The sequence below is a fragment of the Elephas maximus genome, chromosome 5, assembly GCF_024166365.1.
Source record: "Elephas maximus indicus isolate mEleMax1 chromosome 5, mEleMax1 primary haplotype, whole genome shotgun sequence".
NCBI classification, from domain to species: Eukaryota; Metazoa; Chordata; class Mammalia; order Proboscidea; family Elephantidae; genus Elephas; species Elephas maximus.
The window spans coordinates 32,080,700-32,104,093 of NC_064823.1; positions in this window are offsets into that span (position 1 = coordinate 32,080,700).

Genomic DNA, 23,394 nt, shown 5'->3' on the forward strand with positions numbered 1-23,394 from the left:
AAATCTTCAACAATTCTCTCTGTATTTTCTGTTATCCCTCTCTGTTCTGGTACTCCCATAACTCGTAGGTTATTTCTCTTGATAGATCCCTTCATGATTCTTAAGGTTTCTTCATTTTTTTAAATTCTTTTATCTGATTTTTCTTCAAATATATTAGTGCCAAGTGCTTTATCTTCAAGTTAAGAACTTCTACCTTCCACTTGCCCAACTCTGCTCCTCTGACTTTCTATTGAGGCGTCTATTTCTGTAATTTTATTGTTAATCTTCTGAATTTCTGATTGCTGTCTATGGATTTTTCCAGCTTATTAAATTTTTCATTATGTTCCTGAATAATCTTTTTTAATTTCTTTAATTGGTTTATCTGTGCATTCCTTGACTTGTTCCACATATTGTCTCATTGCCTCCTGATGTCTCGAAGGGTTCTGTATTTCAATCTTTTGTATTTTGCCTCTGGTAATTCCAAGAAGGCACTTTCATCTAGAAGATCCCTTGATTCTTCATTTTGATAGCTTGTTGAGGTGATCATGGTCTGTTTCTTTATGTGACTTGATATTGACTGTTGTCTCTGAGCCATCTATAAGTTATTGTATTAGTTTATTTTGTGTTTGCTTACTGTGTCATCGCTTCTTGCTTTGTTTTGTTTTGATATACACAAATAGGTTGCTTAGTGAGCTAGCTTGATTATTTTCATCTTTGGAGCTCTGACATCCTGTCCCCAGATGGCTAGTGCTGTTATCAGGTGTATCAGTCTAGGAGTACATTCTCTTTTCTTGTATGAATTCAGCTCAGGTGTCCAGGTAGCTGATCATCAAGTGTGTGGTACAGGCTCTGTCCTACAGTCTTAGAGGGGCAGGGGTGATTGGTGTATGTACCTGTAATTGGCTGTAGCAGGGCGGTCTCTCTCTGAACAAGGCAGGGGTCTGAGAATGGTCCTTCATGTGTCTATGAGGAAAGCTTGTCCCTGTTCTGCAGATGGACTGTGGGTACCCAATGTTTTTGGTTGTCAGGACTGGGAGATACGAGTTATTCTTGGACCCCTGTCATGGGTGGCTAGGTGACCTGAGTGGAGCTACCAGACCTTAGGCCCCTGATGTGGGTAGGTGAGGACCCTGTTAAATAGGCAAAGCAATGCCAAACATCTAACACCCACCTCTCCTCTGTGCAGCTGAAACTGTTGGAGTCTGTCAACAAGGACCTATTCTCATGAAATAGGCCCACACAGGTCCATGCAGAGGGGTAAAGTACTCAAAGTCCATGGACTGTTTATGCTTGGACAGGAGCTGCTTCTGTCCTGAGCTCCCCTGGTTAGTTAGTGGAGCTGGCAAATTCTCTTCCCCCCAATTGCAAATTCATTCTTTCTCCAAGACCAGGAGGATGGCTCTAGGCACTCAACAGGGCCTATCTCAGGCTCACAGAAGTCAGCCGCTGAAGCTGGCTTGGGAGATGGGGGCTGGGGCACGGTAAAATATACACGAGTACTTAGGTTTTGCCAATAGCGCCATTCTTCTCTGGTTCCAGAGGTGTGAGTTGGCTGTGTGACTGTCTGCTTCTTCCTGAGGAAACCAGGGCCAAATGCTAGTACCAGCCCGTTGCCACAACTCCTGGGAATGTTACCTGAGGGATCCCCCTGATTCAGGTCCGGTAACTCCTCTCCACTTCTGAACTGTCTCTTCCTCCTCTTGCCCCTCAGTTCATCTTCTAAACTTGTCTTTGATTCTCAGGGCTCACTTCATAGAATTTTAAAATTTTCATTATTTTACATTTATAGTTAAGATAATTTGCACATTTTGAGGAAGATGAGATCTACTTTATGGCAATTTAGACCATTAGTGCAGGTTTGAAATATAGAAAAAGAATGTAATGTTATGTATTAGTTATATACACAATTCTAACACAAAAATATGAGGTGTTGTTTAGAATATAGTAAGAGGATATGTTTTTATCTGGTGTTTGGTAGATGTTTTAACATATGTTACAGTATAAGAAAAAGAAGTTACTTAAAAAAATTTCTTTTGGATGGAGTTCTAAGAAAACCTTGCCATAGTATACATGAACAGATATTATGAGCATAAATGACAATAGCACTAGCCACGAAAGCTAAATGAGATGCGATGAATACACAGGCACGGGGAAACACAAATGGATATTATTATTTTACAATAAAATGTTGATAGTTTAGGGTAGGTCAAAGATCAGGGATGCTTACTTTTTCCATTAAGGTTTAGTATCAGGGACACAATACTGTTGGTGTTCTGGCTTCCCCACCACACACCAAGAGGCTTGCCTCCCTTTGCATCTTCCTTATGATTCCTCCCTCCCGGGGCTCCTGATTCAGGCAACTTCTCCAGTAGGTTGTGGTGGGAGAAATTTCCAGTTCCACTGCCAGAATGACAGAGGGGGAATGCATTTTGTGACATTCACTTGGATTTTCATTTTGCTCCATTACTGTATACAATCATTATATTCTACACATGATCACTATAATCTTATGTTACAGATTTACAATTTTTATCTTGCAACTCAATATATATTTAAAAGAAATTTCTCTAAACATATACAAGTGGACTTACACTTGAGACTCCAATTCTTCCAAGGCTGAAAAGAAAAACATTAAAAATTATACAAAATTTCCACTTCTAGTTTCTCAGTTCTTTTTGTATTAAGACAGAGTCATTTTAGGAAATTCTTATCACCTTCATTTTTGGGGGGGTTGCTTCTAAAAAAAAAAAAAAATTGTCCTCCCATTATCGGGATTTTTATCAGCCTCTGTACTGATGGTGCTGGTCCCACCTGGATCTTAAGTTTGAGGCAGAATACCAAAATGATGTCTGTTATGAATTGAATTTTGTCCCCCCAAAATGTGTATCAACTTGGCTAAGCCATGATTTCCCATATCGTGTGGTTGTCCACAATTTTGTGATGTGATGTGATTATCCTATGTTTTGTAAATCTCTGTGGTTAAGAGCTCGGCTGCTAACCATAAGATCAGCCATTCAAATCCACCAGCTGCTCCTTGGAAACCCTATGGGGCAATTCTATTCCATCCTACGGTGTCACTATGAGTTGGAATTGCCTCTACGGCAATGGGTATTATGCTAATGAGGCAGGACACAATCAACAGGATTAAGTTGTATTTTGAGTCAATCTCTTTTGAGGTATAAAAGAGAGAAACGAACAGAGAGACAGTGGGACCTCATACTACCAAGAAAGAAGAGCTGGGAGCAGAGCATATCCTTTGGACCCAGGGTCCTGGCACTGAGAAATTTCTAGACCCGGGGAAGATTGATGCCAAGACCTTCCTCCATACCCTGGAATTGGCATCCTAAATTCAGGCTTCTAGCCTCCTCAACTGTGAGAGAATAAATTTCTGTTTGTTAAAGCCATTCACTTGTGGTATTTCTGTTATAGAAGCACATGATAACTAAGACAATGTCCCCAGCCCCTGCCATGGACCAGAGTCATGAGATCCCCTGCTCTGTGCCCTGCTCATTCTAAAGCAAAGTCTCTCCCTGCCCATCAGCCTCTCCAACATTTCTGTAGTGCCTCCGTATCACATGGGAATGCCTGGGACATTTTGACATCCTGGGATCAGAGAAGCTTGAGGTGTCATAGCAGAACATGTGTCCTGTAGGCTTTTAGATTCTAGCTCTATTGACTTGTACTCACCTTCCACCAGATAAGGTTCAGACGGCTGGATAATTGGGTTACTCCTCAGGGATAAAGGCAGTACCTTAACATTCATCTCGTGCTCTTTAAATCCTGTGGTTTAACGAGATTATTGCTTTCATGGTAGTAAAATTTTTTCTACATCACGTCTTCCCGCCCTACCCTCTGGGAGGATTTTTCAACTTTGTCATCTAGGCCTTCATGCTTCAACTGAATTTCTAAATCCATGCTCATTTGGAATGAAAAACAGAAGCACTGCAAACCAGAACTTTCATTTTCAAATTATGATAATACTGAAAAATTATCTAATTTACCATACAAGTTGAACTTGTTTTTCAGATTGCATTTTCCCTCTACTTCCTTGTTGGTACTTTAACGGTAAAAGGAGTAACAAGGATTACTAGTAAAGAAAAACACATTAGGTAACTTTCTAAGAAATATTGATATTTATTTTGTTTTATCTTAATATTTTCAGATTATTAGATTTAAATCTGAATAGGTTATTTGCTTGATCAAAATTCTGTAGAAACTCCATGAGATACACAATGAAATTTACATTTCTCAGCCTAGCATTGTAAACCTTCTATAATTTCTTCTTACCTACCCAGGTTACTACATTTCCTTCATTGCCCTTTCTGCTCATGTCAACATCTGTAAACTCTGTGTCCCTTGATTATTACCTTTCTTTTTCAGGGTCGTGGTCTTTACTGAAGCTTTTCACTTCACTTACAATCTCACTTCTGCAAATATGCTAACTGTAGACATTAGTATTTCCTTGATTAAAATACTCCTCTTCCACCTTCAAAGAATATTCTCAAATTTTTCTTGTTGTATTTAATCTCATATGTTGTTGTTGTTGTTAGGTGCTGTTGAGTTGGTTCCAACTCATAGCAACCCTATGCACAACAGAACCAAACACTGACCGGTCCTGAGCCATCCTCACAATCGTTGTTATGTTTTGAGCCCACTGTTGCAGCCATTGTGTCACTCTACCTCATTGAGGGTCTCCCTCTTTTCCACTGACCCTGTACTTTGCCAGGCATGATGTGCTTCTCCAGGGACTGATCCCTTCTGACAACATGTCCAAAGTATGTAAGATGGAGTCTTGCCATCCCTGCTTCCAAGGAGCATTCTGGTTGTACTTCCTCCAAGACAGATTTATTCATTCTTCTGGCAGTCCATGGTATATTCAATATTCTTTGCCAACACCACAATTCAAAGGCATCAATTCTTCTTCAGTCTTCCTTATTCATTGTCCAGCTTTCACATGCATATGATGTGATTGAAAATACCATGGCTTGGGTTAGGTGCACCTTAGTCTTCAAGACGACATCTTTGCTCCTCTGCACTTTAAAGAGTTCCTTTGGAGGGGATTTACCCAATGCAATGCGTCTTGATTTCTTGACTGCTGCTTCCATGGCTGTTGATTGTGGATCCAAGTAAAATGAAATCCTTGACAACTTCAATCTTTTCTCCGTTTATCATAATGGTCATTGGTCCAGTTGTGAGCATTTTTGTTTTCTTTCTGTTGAGGTGCAATCCATACTGAAGGCTGTGGCCTTTGATCTTCATTAGTAAATGCTTCAAGTCCTCTTCGCTTTCAGCAAGCAAGGTTGTGTCATCTGCATAACGCAGGTTGTTAATGAGTCTTCCTCCAATCCTGATGCCCCATTCTTCTTCATATAGTCCAGCTTCTAGGATTATTTGCTCAGCATACAGATTGAATAGGTATGGTGAAAGAATACAACCCCAATGCCCACCTTTCCTGACTTTAAACCAATCAGTATCCCCTTGTTCTATCTGAACAACTGCCTCTTGATCTATGTTAAGATTCCTTATGAGCACAATTAAGTGTTCTGGAATTCCCATTCTTCTCAATGTTATAATCTCATGTAGAATATAACTTTTACCTCTGCTACAGAACTATAATATTGCTCATATCGGATTTGTTTTTCTTGCAGATCTATTTCCCCCATGTAATTAAGAGCTCTAGAAAAATTAGATTGAACTCTAATGTAATTTTTGAATTTTTTTATGCTAGTATTATTGGTTAGAATACAATTATAATTTCTACCATTTTTGTGTGCCTACCCCATTTTATTCTAAATGATTAATATACGTTATATCATTTAATCTTTATGAGCTTCCCATGAAGTTGGTAATATAATTATCCCCATTTAACAGATGATGAAAAAGAGATGCAAGTAAATAAGTAAGTTGCTGAATACTAAAACAGTTTATATGTGGTAGAGCTAGGATTCAAACCCAGGCAGTCTTACTCCAAGACATGTACTCCTAAATGTTACTAAAATATTTGCTAAATAAATACAGCTGGTATTTAATTTTATAGATTATATTGACATAAGTGTATGTGCGTATGAAAGACCTTCTATAAGGTAATATTCAGCAGATATAATTGGGCCAGGCCGTGTGCTAGGAAGTGAATATGTATTACTGAACTCTTTGGAAAACACACTGCTGTGCAGGAGTTAAAAGTCTAGTGAGGAAATTAGAATGGAGAAGAGACAATTATTATAAAATGTTATTATAGGGAAACAATAGAGCTGTCTCAGAAGTATATATGAGGAGAGAGAAACAGCTAATGCTTCCTGGGGGAAAATGACATTTCAGCTAAGATTTGAAGGATAAGGTAAGAGGTGGAGGAATCAATTTGGGATAGGTTAAAAAAATGTTTGAAGCAGAAAGAAGTGCTGTGTGAGATAAACCGTAGGCAGTAAATACTATGAAATGCCATGAAAATGGAATAAAATTAGCTTGGCCGAAAGTGGCTTGAGTAAGCCAGTGGTGAAGCGGAAGAAGAACAGAGTAGATCTGAATGCGGAAGTAGTGGAAGATGAGATAATTTTTAAGATATAATAATGAAGAAACATCATTAGATGTAAATTTAGAAGGATCACTAAAGCTAGTGTATAGAAAACTATTTTATAATGTTCATTTTGGAAAACATTTTTTTGTATACTACAAGTACATGTTCTGGGAAAGAGGATCTGACTAACATTTCTTGTTGATTGACAGCTAAATGAAGCATTATGAGCTTTGAGCAGTCCCCAAAGAAAAAGTGAGGTGCCGTACAAAGATTAAAGGAAAAACTTATTTGGTACAAGAGAAACAAACAAAAATGAGCAAATGTTCATTGCACTAATCTTGCTGGGAAAAGGAGTCTAGACAATAACTATTCTAATTTTTATTTAATATAGCCATTGAATTTATTCTTTTTCTTTCATTAACTGCTCTTCAAACTGAAGTCCAATATTAACTTTATTTTCAGTAAGGAACAGTCATGGATTCTGCACAGAATACAAAAGTTTAAAAATGAAAAAAAAAAATGCTTTCTGATCTCTAGAAATCCAGAACATATTTGTTAAATCATATGCAAACAAAAATTTTAATACAGTGTGTTAAGAGTTATGAATGGAGTATGTTAAAATGTGGTTGTGGAAGCCCATGGTGAAAAAGGAAAAACATATGATTTTTGTCTGGAGAGGTAAGTAGGTGTTTGAAAAGAAAATGAGTGATAGAAGTATGTATTCTAGAAAGATAAAACAGTGTCTTCAAAGTTACGGGGTCATTAATGGGCATTGATATTTTGGAGAATGATGAGAAATTCTCTGTGGATTTTTGTGGAAAGAGTAAAAGCAACTGAAGATGGGACTTCAGTTAGCGTCAAGTTTTCAATGGGCATAATATAGCCAATCTTGAGGAAGATGATTGTTTTTGCCTTTACAAAGCAGAGTAGTGGTATCTTTTAGATTTTTGAAATTGAGTGAGCACAATTTTAATAAATATTTTATACATGTTAATTGTTTTCAAGGTTAACTTTCTGTATCTCTTAAAATCTGGTCAAATATACCAGAGTTTAGATAATTATATCTAAACCCTTCTGTCATGGATTGAATTGTGTCCTCTAAAAATGTGTCAACTTGGCTAAGTCATGATTCCCAGTATTGTGTGATTGTCCACCATTTTATCATCTGATGTGACTTTCTTACGTTTTATAAATTCTACCTCTATGATGTTAATGAAGAGGTAGGGTTTATAACACGTAGGAAAAATCTCATCAGATAACATGAAAGTAAAATTTTGCTGAAGATCATTCAAAAGCAGCTGCAGCAGCACATCAACAGAGAGCTGCCAGAAATTCATGTCAGATTCAGAAGAGGAAGTGGAACCAGGGATATCATTGCTGATGTCAGATGGATCCTGGCTGAAAACAGAGAATACCAGAAGGATGTTTACCTGTGTTTTATTGACTGTGCAAAGGCATTCAACTGTGTGGATCATAACAAATTATGGATAACATTGTTAAGAGTGGGAATTCCAGAAGACTTAATTGTGCTCATGAGGAACCTGTACATAGATAAAGAGGCAGTTGTTCAAACAGCACAAGGGATACTGGAAAGGTGTGTGTCAAGCTTGTATCCTTTCACCATACCTATTCAATCTGTATGCTGAGAAAATAATCCGAGAAGCTGGACCATATGAAGAACAAGGCATCAGGATTGGAGGAAGACTCATTAACAACCTGCATTATGCAGATCACAAAGCCTTGCTTGCTGAAGCACTTACTGATGAAGATCAAAGAACATAGCCTTCAATATGGATTACATCACGCCATAAAGAAAACAAAAATCCTTACAACTGGATCAATAACAACATTATGATAAATGGAGAAAAGATTGAAGTTTTCAAGGATTTCATTTTACTAGGACCCACAATCAACGCCCATACAAGCAGTAGTCAAAAAATCAAAAGACGCATTACATTGGGCAAATCGGCTACAAAAGACCTCTTTAAAGTTAAAAAGCAAAGATTTTACCTTGAAGACTAAGGTAAGCCTAATCCAAGTCATGGTGTTTTCAATTGTCTCATATTTATGAGAAAGCTGGACAATGAGTAAGGAAGGCCTAAGGAGAATTGACAGCTTTGAATTGGTATTGGCAAAGAATATTGAATATACCATGGACTGCCAGAAGAATGAATGCATGAGTCTTGGAAGAAGTACAGCCAGAATGTTCCTTAGAAAGGAGGATGGTGAGACTTCACCTCATGTACCTTGGACATGTTATCAGGAGGGACCAGTCCCTGGAGAAAGTCAATATGCTTGGTAAAGTAGAACGTTAGTGGAAAAGAGGAAGACCCTCAATGAGATGGATTGACACAGTGGTTGCATCAATGGGCTCAAGCATGACAATGATAGTGAGAATGGGGCAGGACCTGGCAGTGTTTTGTTCTGTTTTACAAAGTTTTGCTATGAGTCAGAACCGACTCGGTGGAACCTAAAAACAACACCAACATGATGTTAGTGAGGTGAGATTAGAGGCCATTATGTTAATGAGGCAGGACCAGATCTACAAGACTGTTGTGTCCTAAGCCAACCTCTTTTTTTTTTTTTAAATAATTTTTACTGTGCTTTAAGTGAAAGTTTACAAATCAAGTCAGTCTGTCACACATAAGCCTATATACACCTTACTACATACTCCCATTTACTCTCCGCCTAATGAGTCAGTCTGCTCCCTTCTTCCAGTCTCTCTTTTGTGACCATTTTGCCAGTTTCTAACCCCTTCTACCCTCCCATCTCTCTTCCAGACAGGAGATGCCAATACAGTCTCAAGTGTCCACCTGATATAAGTAGCTCACTCTTGATCAGCATCTCTCTCCAGCCCATTGTCCAGTCCCTTCCATGTCTGATGAGTAGTCTTTGGGAATAAGCCAACCTCTTTTGAGATATAGAAGAGAGAATAAAGCAGAGACATGGAGGCCTCATACTACCAAGAAAGTAGAGCCAGCAGTGCATGTCCTTTGGACCCGGGGTTCCTGCACTGAGAAGGTCCTAGAACAGGGGAAGATTGATGACAAGGACCTTCCTCCAGAGCCAACAGAGAGAGAAAGCTTTCCCTTGGAGCTTTTGCTCTGAACTTATACTCTTAGTGTCCTTGACTGTGAGAGAATATACTTCTGTTTGTTGAAGCTATCTATTTGTGGTATTTCTCTTATAGCAATACTAATAACTAAGACACCTTCTAACCCTCTTTTTCTCTCTGTCTCTCCCTGTGTGTGTCTGCCTTTCTCAATTTCTCTCACTTTCTCTCCTCTAACCAAGGTTACTGATTGAAGTGATGAGTTGATATAGAGCATCACTGATAACACCTCATTGACTGAACACTTCAGTTTGCATTGTGGGTAAGGAAACTTGTGGCTTAAGGTATTGTGCATGTAATATTTACCTCAAAATTAATGACTCAGAATATACAAAATATTTTATGTCCTTATTCTTTATCCTAAATGAGCTCTCTTTTTTTGGTGGTCCAGCATTGGGAAATATTTGTACAACCCATTGTAAGGAAAATCAATGTTTTCAGGTTGCCCATGTTTTAAGATGGAAATAGTTTTGCAAATTCATCAAAGGAAGAAATTACCAAGGAGTAAATATGTAACTATTCATCACCTTAAGAATTTTAAGGTCTAGATATTAATCTTAACATTTGCATATCAACATATTGATTTGTTAATGCAAAGCCTAATTTACATTACCCATTGCCATCAAGTTGATTCCGACTATTAAAGCACTATAAATAAAGATTGAAAAAGTGTTACAATATCAATATTTGTTTTTATTGATTAGTTGTCACTATTTAGTTCTTCAACCAATTTCATCTATAAAGGATAAATATTGAAGTTCAAAATGTGAAATAGCTTTCTATGGCTGCTGTAACAAATTACCACAGACTTAACAGTTTAAAATAACACAACTGTATTATATTACAGTCAGAATTCTGTATGGGTGCAGCTGGGTCCTCTACCCCAGGTTTCACAAGGCCAAAATCAAGATGCTGTTTGGCCAGGGCTCTTATTTGAAGGCTCTGTGGGAGAATACACTTTAAGGCTTGTTCAGGATGTTGGTAGAATTCAGTTCCTTGTGGTCATAGTCCTGAGGTCCTCTAGTCCTTTCTGGCTGTTAGCTAGGAGCCTCTCTTAGTTCCTTTAGGCCACCTACTTTCCTTTAAACCAGCACCAGCACAAATCTTTCTCACACTTCCAATCTCTCTGACTTCTGTTACATCTCTTCTGCCTCAGCTGGAGAAAGCTCTCTGCTTTTAAGGGCCCATGTGATAAGATTGGGTCAACTGGAAAAGTTAAGATAATCTATTTCAAGTTACATCAGTACCAGTATACCAGGTGATGATCGATTGGCTCAGACTCATGGTGACCTCACGTGTGTCAGTGTAGAAGTGTGCTTCATAGGAATTTCAATGGCTGGTTTTTCAAAAGTAGATCTTTTCTTTCAAGGCACTTCTGGGTGGACCCTGACCCCCAAATTTTCAGTTAGTAGCTGAGCACATTAACTATTTGTATCACCCAGGGACTCTAATTCAAAGTCCCTTTTGCCTTCCAGGAGTCCCTAGAAAGGTTGGAGGTTTGAGTCTACCCAGGAGCCTCTGGAAAAAGGCAAAATCAGACGTTGAAACCTCTGTGAAGAGCACTGTTCTACACTGACACACATGGGGTCTTGTTACATAATATATTCACATGTCCCAGGGATTAGGGCATTGATACCTTTCAGGGGCCATTTTACCTACTACAGATTTTAAAATTAAGCTTTTGAAACATTTTAGGAACTCTTTTTGTAGATGAAGTGAAGAGTCTTTAGTAGCAATATAGTCTCATAATTTTATAATTAAAAGCTTTATATGGAATGATCCAAATTTTAATAAAATTTCCCAAAGGAGGTTTAAAAATAACACATATACCATACTAATTACAATATTTTATTATTACATTATTGTGTAAATTATTACACATTTAGTCCCTAATAGGGCCAAATATATTTAGAAGCTTCTGTTTGCTAAGGATTTATATTTATTTTCTAATATTATCTTTCTGTTGGTAGATAACATTGGGTATTTTTTGAATTCATGATCATACATTAAAAAAAATTTTTCTGTGAGAGATTTATGGGTTGTCTTCCCCTGGGCAATGTTGCATCAATTTGAATTCTCTTCTCTCTTTGTCCTGTCCTAGGGAAACATCACATGAGCGACTTCAGCATCTCATCTGCATGATATTTCACAACAAGAAAAAAATATAATAAAATAATTCAGCAGCAAACAAACAACACTATTCAATGTCTGGCAACAATGATAAAAATCTCACGACTGCCTTTTACCTGTTCCCTCTCCTCATGTCTTATGATAGTAAATTTCAAAATTTTGACAAAGGTATACTGTTAGAAGCACATTTTTTTTTTTTATCACAACTCAGTACTGGCAAACACACACACTCTCACAGATACACACATCAGACATGTATATAACTGAAACACAAGTTCCATAGACAATGCTTTTCCTACTACTATGTAAAATTCATTCAGGTTTTCCATTTTTCTTTTATTCTGTTTTATTTCATCAAAATTGCTCATTGAAACTAAACTGGGAAGCTTCCTTAAGAGACTCCAGGTTAAGATATATTCAGCTGTATTGCTCTTTCTTGAGGTGAGGGTTTCTCAGTAGGTCTCACAGGTATAGAATATGGAAATAGACCTTGTCGCTCAGAGTTAGTGCCTTCTTCTCTCCTGTTCTCAGCCTCTTTTCCTAATAGCGTTCTTCTTACCTACTTACATCATAGCTCAGTTCCTCACTGCCTTTCGGTTAATCAGACAAACACCAAAGGTTCTTAATTCCCTAAAGACTTTTCTTTCAAAGGGCTTTTTATTTCAGATATCCATAGTCAACAATGTAATTAGGTATTCATCATTGTATGAACGCTATCTTCTTACTCTTAATACAGCTGAATTTTCACTCCCAGCCTCAAAGGTACTGATAACCCATTTCAAATTAAATCCAGTACCCCTGAGACAATTGCTTGAAATCCACTCCAGAGCCCAATATTTAAATATTAGACAAAAACTTACTGTGTTTAACTTAATTAGGAAATGAATTTACTGAAAGTAAAATGTGTGGCTCAAAATCAAGAGGAAGACTGAACAACTTGGATTAGAAAATGAGGAAGAACCAAGGGAAACCAATTGACAGATACCAAAGTCACTAAATACTGCACTAAAGAAGAGTCTGGCAAAGATTCTGCTGTGGTCACTGCTGTGCCAAAGCCTCCGGATGGAGCCACAGTTACTGGTTCCAAGGGACTCTCTAGGGACACTGCTTCCTTGAGTCCCTCAAGAGTTAATGTCCCAGGTACGAATGAGTTCATATCATGTGCGTGTACTCTCATTGCAACCAGAAACTGCGTGATGTAATTTTTTTTTGAAACAATGGATATTTTCTCTCTGTACGTGCCTAATTCTTATGATGTATAATACTCCTCATGTCTTTATGTTTTTATTATACTTCTCTCTCCAGCTTTCTCTCTTTCTCCTCAGCATCACTGTTTACAGCTCTTATTGTTTCTAATCATAACTTTTCTTCAAAATAGAAGTAATGCTAAAAAAAAAGATGGATAAGCATAGAAATGGGCTAAGGAAGTGAGCTGGAGGAACGATGTGCCACAATTCACGTGTGCTGTTTCAGAGTACATTCCCAACAAATTAACCGTTGAGTCCATTCTCGACAATTCCGCTGTAAACTCAACCTAGAAGGGTGCTTCAGCTCATGTTCTTAGGATTCCATATTTCTCTGTGACACTTCAGATGTTCATTTAATTTGGTAATTTAACATTCAAATATTTCCCTTCTCCTGAATGTGATGGTAGGGATAAAGGCTAAACGCCTCCAACTGTCTTTTTTTCCCACTCTGTCACAGTGTGCGGATAATTTCTTGTTAATTCAACATCACCCCTCACATGGCTTGCAAAAGCACATGAATAATATTTGCCAGAATACGCTGCCAGCTGGTTCCCAGTTAAGACCCTGTCAAAGAGAGACATGTGCATGAGACTTGGAAGGCAGGAAGGGAAAAGCCATTATTTTCTCCTATGGCAGCAGCAGACAGATGTGTGGGCTGAAGGCAGACTATAGCAGACGTGAGGCTCGCAGTGGCTTCCAGGAAAGTTCTGATGAATCACCTTCTGTGGTGTGTGGGCAGCCAAGACCATTAGCAGCACTTTTCTGTGATTGGTATCTGCAAGAAATTCCACATCGTTGACATTATCACTCTCAAGTATGATCAATAACGTGAAGCATAAAACTTGTAAACATCCATTATTCAACTTGACAAAAGGTTAGCTGGTTTTCTCCTCACAGGTTCAAGGTAGCTTATTTATATTTTGACAAATTAATATTATTTTAAACAATGACAATTTAACTCTATCAATATATATTCTTAATTAAAACTTTTTTTTCCATATGTAATACAAGACGAAGGTTCTTTTAGATGTATAACTGAGTACTAATGCACTCTTTATCATTAACTTGATTTTTTTTCAGTTTTAGAATCTTTAAATAGGTAAAATTAGGACTGCTGGATTTCCAGTGTTAGTTGTAATTTGAACATTCTTGATTTGAACTAAGATTACCAGCAATTTAAAATCTACACAGAACAATAACACTCAAAAATCTATTATGTTTGGAAAATATGCTGTTTTCAATATAAATTTTATTAACATTTTTTGAAAAATGTGGCTTTCGGCTTACAAATTCTATGATGAAACAGAGATATTTTATAACTTACCTGAAGTCCATGAATACTTAATTAAAACTTAAATGAAGTAAGTAAGCTACCAGTGGGATTAATGTTAAAGTTAGATAAGACAACCTCTTTTTAAACTAAAATTTCAATGTATTTTTAAGCTAAAGTATCACTACCTGGAATAGACATTAATTCAAAACCTGTACAACTGGTAATTGAAGAAAAAGAAAAAATAGCCTCAAAATCTGTTGCTATTTCATACTGTTTTCATAGGTTTATTTTTTAATATCAAAAAGAAAAAAAAAAAAAAGACTTGTTTCAGTATTTTTCTTCTCTTTCTATTTTTTTTTTCTTTCTATGTGGTTTTACATGAAAGAGAAATTATAGTGTAGCCATTAAACTTGCAAATATTGTTAATCATGGAAACAAGTGAGTAATACTTTCAATATTTGATGTAGTCAATTTCCAACGATAAACTGAAAGAATGTAAAGCTAATAACTAAAATGTAAATTCAGATTGATTGCACATGCTTAAAATTCTCATTTTTTATATATATAGAGAAGTTATTTACTGTACTCCTAAATTGTCATGCATTTGATAACAGAGTTCCACTCTCTTGGAAAATTCTTAAGTCACTTCAGTGTGTTAGTGAACTCAGCCTTACCTGATGTAAGAGGGCGTAGAGGAACAGGAGACCAAAAACCATCAGTCCAAGTGGAAATCCCAAGATGACTCCAGGGTTCATGAAATCAGTTCCTAGGTTGCTGATGAAGGCAGCAATAAGATCAGATGGTGCTCGATTTCAGGTAGACCTGTGTATTAATTCCACAGCACAAAGCACACCAAAGCAGAAGTTCCAGAAGAGCATGGCCGGTCCCCCAGGATAGGTCAGCTCGCTAGTGAAGGAGATAATGGAGCCCCACGTACCCCTGTTGTGCCACAGATGAAGAACCCTGTCCCAAGGCTTCGGCATTCTCTCTATACCTGGTCTCTAGTTTCTATTTTTAACATGAGGCAACTTCTTGCATGCACACAGAGGGGGTCATGGTCAATAGTTTCTACTCTGGCTGGCACCGCAAGGCTGGCACCACCAGGGCCTTCATCCAGAAGTCCTTGTGCCAGGCACAACCTGAACAATTATACATGGTGGCCATGCTTCTCACTGCCCCTCCTTCCCATCCCTACTGTTATTCTTCAGTGTTAATGCTTAAATAAAATTTCAGAACCATTGGAATGGCCTTCTCACCCACATCCTGAATTATCACTGTAAAGAACAGGTTGTTTTCTTCCTTTTATTGTAAGACTTGATGGTTTTGGTTCTCAAATATGCTTAACAGGCCCAAAGTAGATTCTTCTTACATTATTCCGTCTCTTTCATTCTCTGTCCATTTTTGTTTGGTTGTTTTTGTTGTTGTTTTTGTCTTCTGAGGCATTCTCTCTCTTTATTCCATCTTTTATCTGTTTTAGTAAACCTTTTATTTTCAAAGCTATTTTTTCTTTTCCAATCTATACATTGAAAATGTTCTGTAAAAAGTAAGTCTACTAATCACCTTTGTACTTATTAGCTGCTCTGAGGCATCTTGTGGCCTGTGGCTTGATTGTGTGGCTTTCAAATTCTGTCAGTTGAGACCTTAATGGGACATACATGATGGGTTCCTTACAGATTCTCAAGCAGAGAAGACTTCTTTTTCTTTTCCTGAGTTAATTCTCTAGAGCTCCACTGTCCAATTCCGTGGCTAGTAGCAACATGTAGTATTTAAATTAATTTAAATATAAATGCATTAATATCAATTATATTAAAATTCAGTTCTTCTATCACAACGGCCTTATTTCAAGTGCTCAGGACATCACATATATGGATCATTTCTATCATTGCAAAAAATTCTATTGTACGGTACCATTCTAGTACATAAGTTACCGAGCCCATACATGTTTTCTACTATATTTTTAAACACTATTATCATGAAAAATTGTTCTTAATACTATCCTTTTTAGTGCTGTGTCCTATGGTTCATAAGCTATCTGATGAACTAGACTTTAAACAATGATTTGTTGTTTTCTATAGAAATGTGTTTACTGTTTAGTCGTCATTTTCCATGAAAAAGATGATATAAATTCTTCTGATCTGATATGGATATAACTTCAGACAACAGAAAATAATATCCTTACAATTTAACAACTATAAAAAGGATGAGTTAATGTGTCTAGGGGAAGATGAGGAAGGCCACAGTATGGATATAGGTGGCTTTAGAGAGCTTAGTTTAAGTTCAGTCAATGAAAATTGTTATTTTCTTACTTCTAGATTAGCTACTTCCTAGATTAGCTCAAATGGAGACAGCATATGTCAACAGACCCTGAAAAATTATTTTCGTTATATATTAAGCAGCATTTCATAAATTAAGAGCTAACCTATCTATAGCTGTAAATCATTTAGATTTTGAAATAACTTATTATATATATAATCATAATATTACCTTTGTATCCACATGCAAAAATCCTCACAACTGGACCAATTGTGATTAGTGAAGGAAATACTGCAGTTGTGAAGGATTCCATTTTACCTGGATTCGCAATCAATGCCCATGGAGCAGTAGTCAAGAAATCAAAGGGCGTATTGATTGGGCAAATCTGCTGCAAAATATCTCTTTCATGTGTTAAAAAGCAAAGATGTCACTTCGAGGACCAAGGTGCACCTGATCCAAGCCATGGTGTTTTCAATCGTCTCATACGCATGTAAAACTGGACAATAAATAAGACTGAAGACGACTTCGTGCCTTTCAGTTATGGTATTAGTGAAGAATTTTGAATATACCATGGACTGTCAGAAGAAAAAACAAATCTGTCTTGGAAGAAGTACTGCCAGAATGCTCCTTAGAAGTGAGAATACAAATTCCTCTGACATTTGTATCATTTGTCTTACGTACTCTGTACGTGTTATCAGGAGGGACTAGTCCCTGGAGAAGGATGTCATGCTTGGTAGAGGGTCAGCAAAAGAGAGGAAGACCCTGAACAGAATGGATTGACACAGTGGCTGCAACAATGGGCTCACTCATAGCAACAATTGTGAGGATGCTGCAGGACTAAGCAGTGTTTTATTCTGTTGTACATTGAGTGGCAATGAGTCAGTTCTGACTTGATGGCACCTACAACAGCAGCATCCACTTGGAAGCTGATGTTCAGAGAGGTTAATTAATTAGATGAAAATCGTGTATACAGTTATAGGAAGATCAAACACTGGAGTCCCTTGGAAGTCTAAATTGCTTTCTACTATTTTAAAGAAATTAATCATTTATTTTAATAGCATTTACCATTTTATTTCCTTAAATTTTTCTTGGATGTAAGAAAACTACAGATTTTGAAACATGTTTCTTGTAAACTATAATAATATTTGACAAATGAGAAGAAAGCTTTTACTACATAGTCTACTGCCATTAAAGTTAAGGCATTCAAATAATCTTTTGTCAGAGAGTTTGACATAAATTGATGCATAAATCATTTATTCATTCAACATGCAGCCTGACAATTATTCTTTTCCATGAATTAATCTAGAGCTTGTGTATAAAAATTGTTGAGTAATTTACTGCATTGACTTTAGTAACATCTTCCTCTAATAGAGAAAATGTCATTTACTTAAACATAAATCAATGAAATATTATACCAGATATGATACTATGGGCAGAAGTTTATGCTAGCGTGCAGTGCTGTGAGGCTTATGTAGAAAGATTTTCCTAAAGGATAAACAGAGGATTGAATTTTAGATACATGGTGCAGGTTAAAGGTAAATCAAGAAATGTTTGGGATGCTTAATTAATTGTACTTTTTTAAAATAAAAATAGTGAAGGTACTGATTAAATACTTGCTAAATTTTAATTCTAACATCTGTGTCAGTTCTATCTTAGTTTTAATTATTTGATTATTCTCCTCATTATGAGTAATGTTTTCCTGATTCTTTGCATGTTGGAAATTTTTTATTAGTTGCTAGACATTGTGAAGTTTACATTATTGCATGATGGATATTTTTGTTTTTCTGTAAACATTTTTGTACTTTGTATTGGGATATAGTTAAATACTTGAAATTGGTTTGACCCTTTTGAAAACTGCGTTTTTGAAATTTGTTAAGCAGGTAGGGTGCAATGCTCAGTTTAGAAATAGTTATTCTACCACGTATCTATCAGTTTTTCATACTGCAGTGGCTTGTGTGTTGCTGCGACACTTGAAGCTATGCCTCAGGTATGCCAATAAATACCTTATGGATCGCAACAGAACATTGCCTAACTTTCTTGCTTTGGAGACACGACATCAGGAGGGATCAATCACTGAAGGAGGACATCATGTTTAGTGAAGTATAGGTCCAGTGATGGCAAAGGAGACAGTAAGATGGATTGGCAAAATAGCCGCAACAATGGACTCAAACATGCCGACTATCATGAGATGATGCAAGACCAGGCAGTGTTTTGTTCTGTTGTACGTAAAGTTTCCAAGAGTTGGGGTTGACTTGATGGCAACTATCTCTACCTACCTACCCAACCACCCACCTTCCTATCTGTCTGTCCATCCGTCCATCTAATGTATCATCTGTCCATTCCACACTACTGAAATTAAGAAATTCCTGAATACTCTACCCAATGTCCCATTAATTATAATTTTTTTCAAGTCTGAATGAGGGGAAACAAATACTGTTACTATCCCTTTTAGGTGGTGCTTTCACAGACCTTGAGAAGCTTCCTCCCATGCATGCACTGGCTACTACTACCCACTGCTGTCTAGTCGGTTCCAAATCATAGTTACCCTATAGAACAGAGTAGAACTACCTCATAGGGTCTCCAAGGTTGTAAATCTTTATGGGCAGTAGTAGGATTAATTAATAAATATAATATATATTAATATATTATGTTGTATATCAATATATTTATATATATAATACATATATTACCTTTTTTTTGTTGTCATTTCAGGCAGAGTGTAAATCCTTTCCTTATTACTCCTCTTCCAGGAAGCAGAGTCCTCCATACTCCCTGTCTTTTTTCTTTTTATATATTCCCTATAGTTCTATTACTCTCTGGTGCTACTGAGAGAGTTTTTCGACCTGAATTTTCACCTCATTAATTTTAGTTTTTATGTTCTTCTATAGAATTTATATTTATTTTATTTTCATACTTTTCAATTACCTGAAAAAATCCCGATCTCATCTTTCATTTACTCATATGTAAAAACTCATTGCCATCGAGTCAATTCTGACCCATAGAGACCCTATACATAGAAGTAAACATATACACTTGGAAGTCTTTGTCTGATAATTCTATAATTTAAAGCCCTGGCATTCTACTGTCTCTTGACATCTGTTCATGATAGCTGCAGCTACACTTGTACTTGTTTGATTAAACAGTATAAAGTGAATATGAAAATTTTAAACATATGTGGTCTAAGATGAGTTAACATTATGTTTACTTTTTGGAGGCACTAGTTGTATTAGAAATCTTGTATTGCTTAATAAAATTTCAGAGGTTCAAATATCATAAAATTGGACTTCAAACACTACCAGGGTCAATCTTTTTTAAGTTTATACTTATGCCTACAGATATAAGCATAACATTTAGGTTATCAATTAAAAGTCTGAGACATTTACTCTAGAATCGCTCTTTGGAAGCCCAGGACTAAAATTTTACTTAGCCTAGTAGTTCTCAAAAGGAGGCAATTTTGTCCCCTAGGGACATTTGGCAATGTCTGGAGATATTTTTGGCTGTCACAACTTGGTGGTGAGGCAGGGTTGCTACTGGCATGTAATGGGTAGAGACCAGGGATGCTGCTATACCTCCTACAGTGGTCAGGATAACCCTCCACAGCAAAGAATGATTCAGCCCACTATTTCGATATTGTGAAGGTTGGACAAACTGCCTTAGTCCTAGGAGATCGTGGAAAATTTTGTTCAGCTTCTCAGTAAATTGGTTCTTTCACTTTAGTCAGCAGAAGCATATAGGAGAATAGTCATCCCAGAAGCTGTGATTACATTTCTGGTTTTCTTTATTCTGTTGATCTTGCTCTATAATTCTTACAGTCTTGTTAGTTTCCAAAGCCTTCAATGGTTTTTCTTTTTTTCCATTTCTTACATTTTTGCAGATTGGAATATTGTTGCCCTCAGTGGGGAAACAATCACAGTAATTTGAAGGTATGGATCATAATAAATTATGAATAACATTGTGAAGAATAGGAATTCCGGCACACAAAATTGATCTCATGAGAAACCTGTACACAGATCAAGAGGCAGTTGTTTGAACTGAACAAGGGGATACTGTATGGTTTAAAATCAGGAAAGGTGTGCATTAGGGCTGTATTCTTTCATCACACCTACTCAACCTATGTGCTGAGCAAATAGTCCCAGAAGCTGGACTATATGAAGAAGAATGGGCATTAGGATTGGAGGAAGATTTACTAACAACCTGCATTATGCAGATCACACAACCTTGCTTGCTAAAAGTGAAGAGGACTTGAAGCACTTGCTGACGAAGATCAAAGACTAAAGCCTTCAGGACGGATTACACCTCAACATAAAGAAAACAAAAATCTCACAACTGGACCAATAAGCAACATCATGATAAACAGAGAAAAGATCAAAGTTGTCAAGGATTTCATTTTACTTGGATCCATAATCAACACTCCTGGAAGCAGCAGTCAAGAAGTCAAAAGACTCATTTCATTGGGCAAATCTACTGCAAAGGACCTCTTTAAAGTGTCACAAAGATGACACCTTGAAGACTAAGGTGCTCCTGACCCAAGTCATGGTATTTTTAATCGCATCATATGCATGCAAAAGTTGGACAATGAATAAGGAACAGCAAAGAAGGCTGATGCCTTTGATTTGTGATGTTGGTGAAGAATATTGACTATACCATAGATGGCCAAAAGAACAAGCAAATCTGTTTTGGAGGAAGTACAACAGAATGCTCCTTAGAAGAAAGAATGGCAAGACTAAGTCTCACATACTTTGGGCAAGTTACCAGGAGGGATCAGTCCTTGGAGAAAGACATCATGCTTAGTAGAGGGTCAGTGAAAAAGAGGAAGACCCTCAGCTAGATGGATTGACCTGGCGGCTGCAACAATGAGCTCAAGCATAACCACGATTGTGAGCATGGTGCGGGACCAGGCAGTGTTTTATTCTGTGGTACATAGGGTCCCTGTGGGTTGGAACAGACTCAAGGGCACCTAACAACAACAAAACCCTTGGTACTTGTAATATTCTTTTCCTACATATTAAAATGCCCTCATTAGCTATATTCAAATTACTTTTTTGAACTTTTAAAAAATTTAATTTTTTTGTTGCTTTTGAAACAGTTTGACCCAAGATGTAAACTGAAAATTGCATGAAATAAAAATAAATTATATGAATGTGAAATATCACACTGTTTACATATTTAAGCTCTTTTTTTTAATTTTTGTTCTCTCATTTTTTTCTTAGGCATTTTGGAGCAAAACTTTTCTTTTTACAATTTTAAACACCTTCCCCTCTTATGGTTAAAAAAAAAGTATAAAAATCTTAAAATTTCACACAGATGTCATTTTAATGTTATCATATTAACTGCCACATTTTTATACCTTGTCATTAAAAAAATTCTCTGGGGGGGGGAATCTGCCAGTGACATATGCCAATCATTCAGACATGAAGTCATTTTGTTGTTGTGTTCTATCCCACTTGTAAATAGCTTTCATCTAGCTATCTCAGAGCTGCATGCATTATAGCTGACATATAATTGACAGGGAGTAATTCTCCCCTCTTTAACACACTAATTGCTGCAAAAGTCTTTTAATAAGCTCATATTACAAAATACCCTAGTTCACTCAGGGACATGAGGCAATAAATATAATAGCATCTGACTAGTCTCATTGACAAAGTGCTTATTAAAAGATCTACCTTAGGGCAAAGAGCACTTAAATGTTAGCTTGTCTAAATTGACTTATGTTATTTCAAGAAATCTCACAATTCCTTACTTTTAAACTTAATTTTTTTTTACTCTTTTGTTACTATAATCAATCTCTAAGGTTACAAAAGACAATAGAATACAGGCCCATTAATTGCTTTATTTTTCCCAAGATTCCAACCTGATAGGTGTTTATGGTGCGAACACAATCATATAATTTTGAATACTTTAACTTTCTCCTTCTTGTTCTTATATTCATACATGCTTTTCTATCATATTAACACTTTCAGCATTGGCAAACACGAATAAATTGCAGAACTGATCTGATAAAAACTTAGAAGCTCACATAGGAACATTAATAAAATCAGCCAAAACCCAGAAGATGATATTCCATACAAGTGTTATAATTTCGATCTCAGTATGTACATATTTAATTTTATCAAGCAATAAGCATATGCTGTATCATATTCTAAAACACATCATAGTCAATAGTCAATAGCAACTGAGAAATTTTTTATGCCAAAATATACAGATATTTTTATCTAAATGCAAACCTATGTGTTTCACTGAGATTTTCTGGGATCTGAAACACAACGCATCTTCATAACTACTTTAGGCAGTTTTACCACAGAAAACCCTTTTTTAACTTAGGGCAGAGTAAACTACAGTTTTGCCTTGTTAAAGAAATAATTTACTTTTACAGTCAATTTCAGTGCAATACACTTTTTACTGAATGAAATGTGTATTTATGGTGTCTTCAAAAAGGAAGAATAAGGAGTAGTGAGCCCTCATCTTACCCTCATCACTACATTTAAACCTCACTGAAAGTATTTTACTCCAGTCTGTGGAGTTTCTGGGTGGCGCAAAAGGTTAAGCATTTGACTATCTACTCAAAATTTGGAGGTTCAGACCCATCCAGGGGTGTCTCAGATGAAAGGTCTGGTGACCTGCTTTGAAAAGGTCATAGCCTTGAAACCGCTATGGAGTGCAGTTCTCCTCTGCAATGCATGAAGTTGGAATGAGCTGGACTGACTCAGTGGCAACTGGTTTGGTTTGAGTGCCAGCATGCTACGCTGCTTATAATCTTGCGGTGAATTATATACATTAAGATAGAATCAAAGTTTCTGTAGGATTTCTACATCCCTTTGGTGGCAAATTAAATATGTTATTACATCTGTTAGAGTTATTTATTTCACGGTTGATTATCAATAAAACC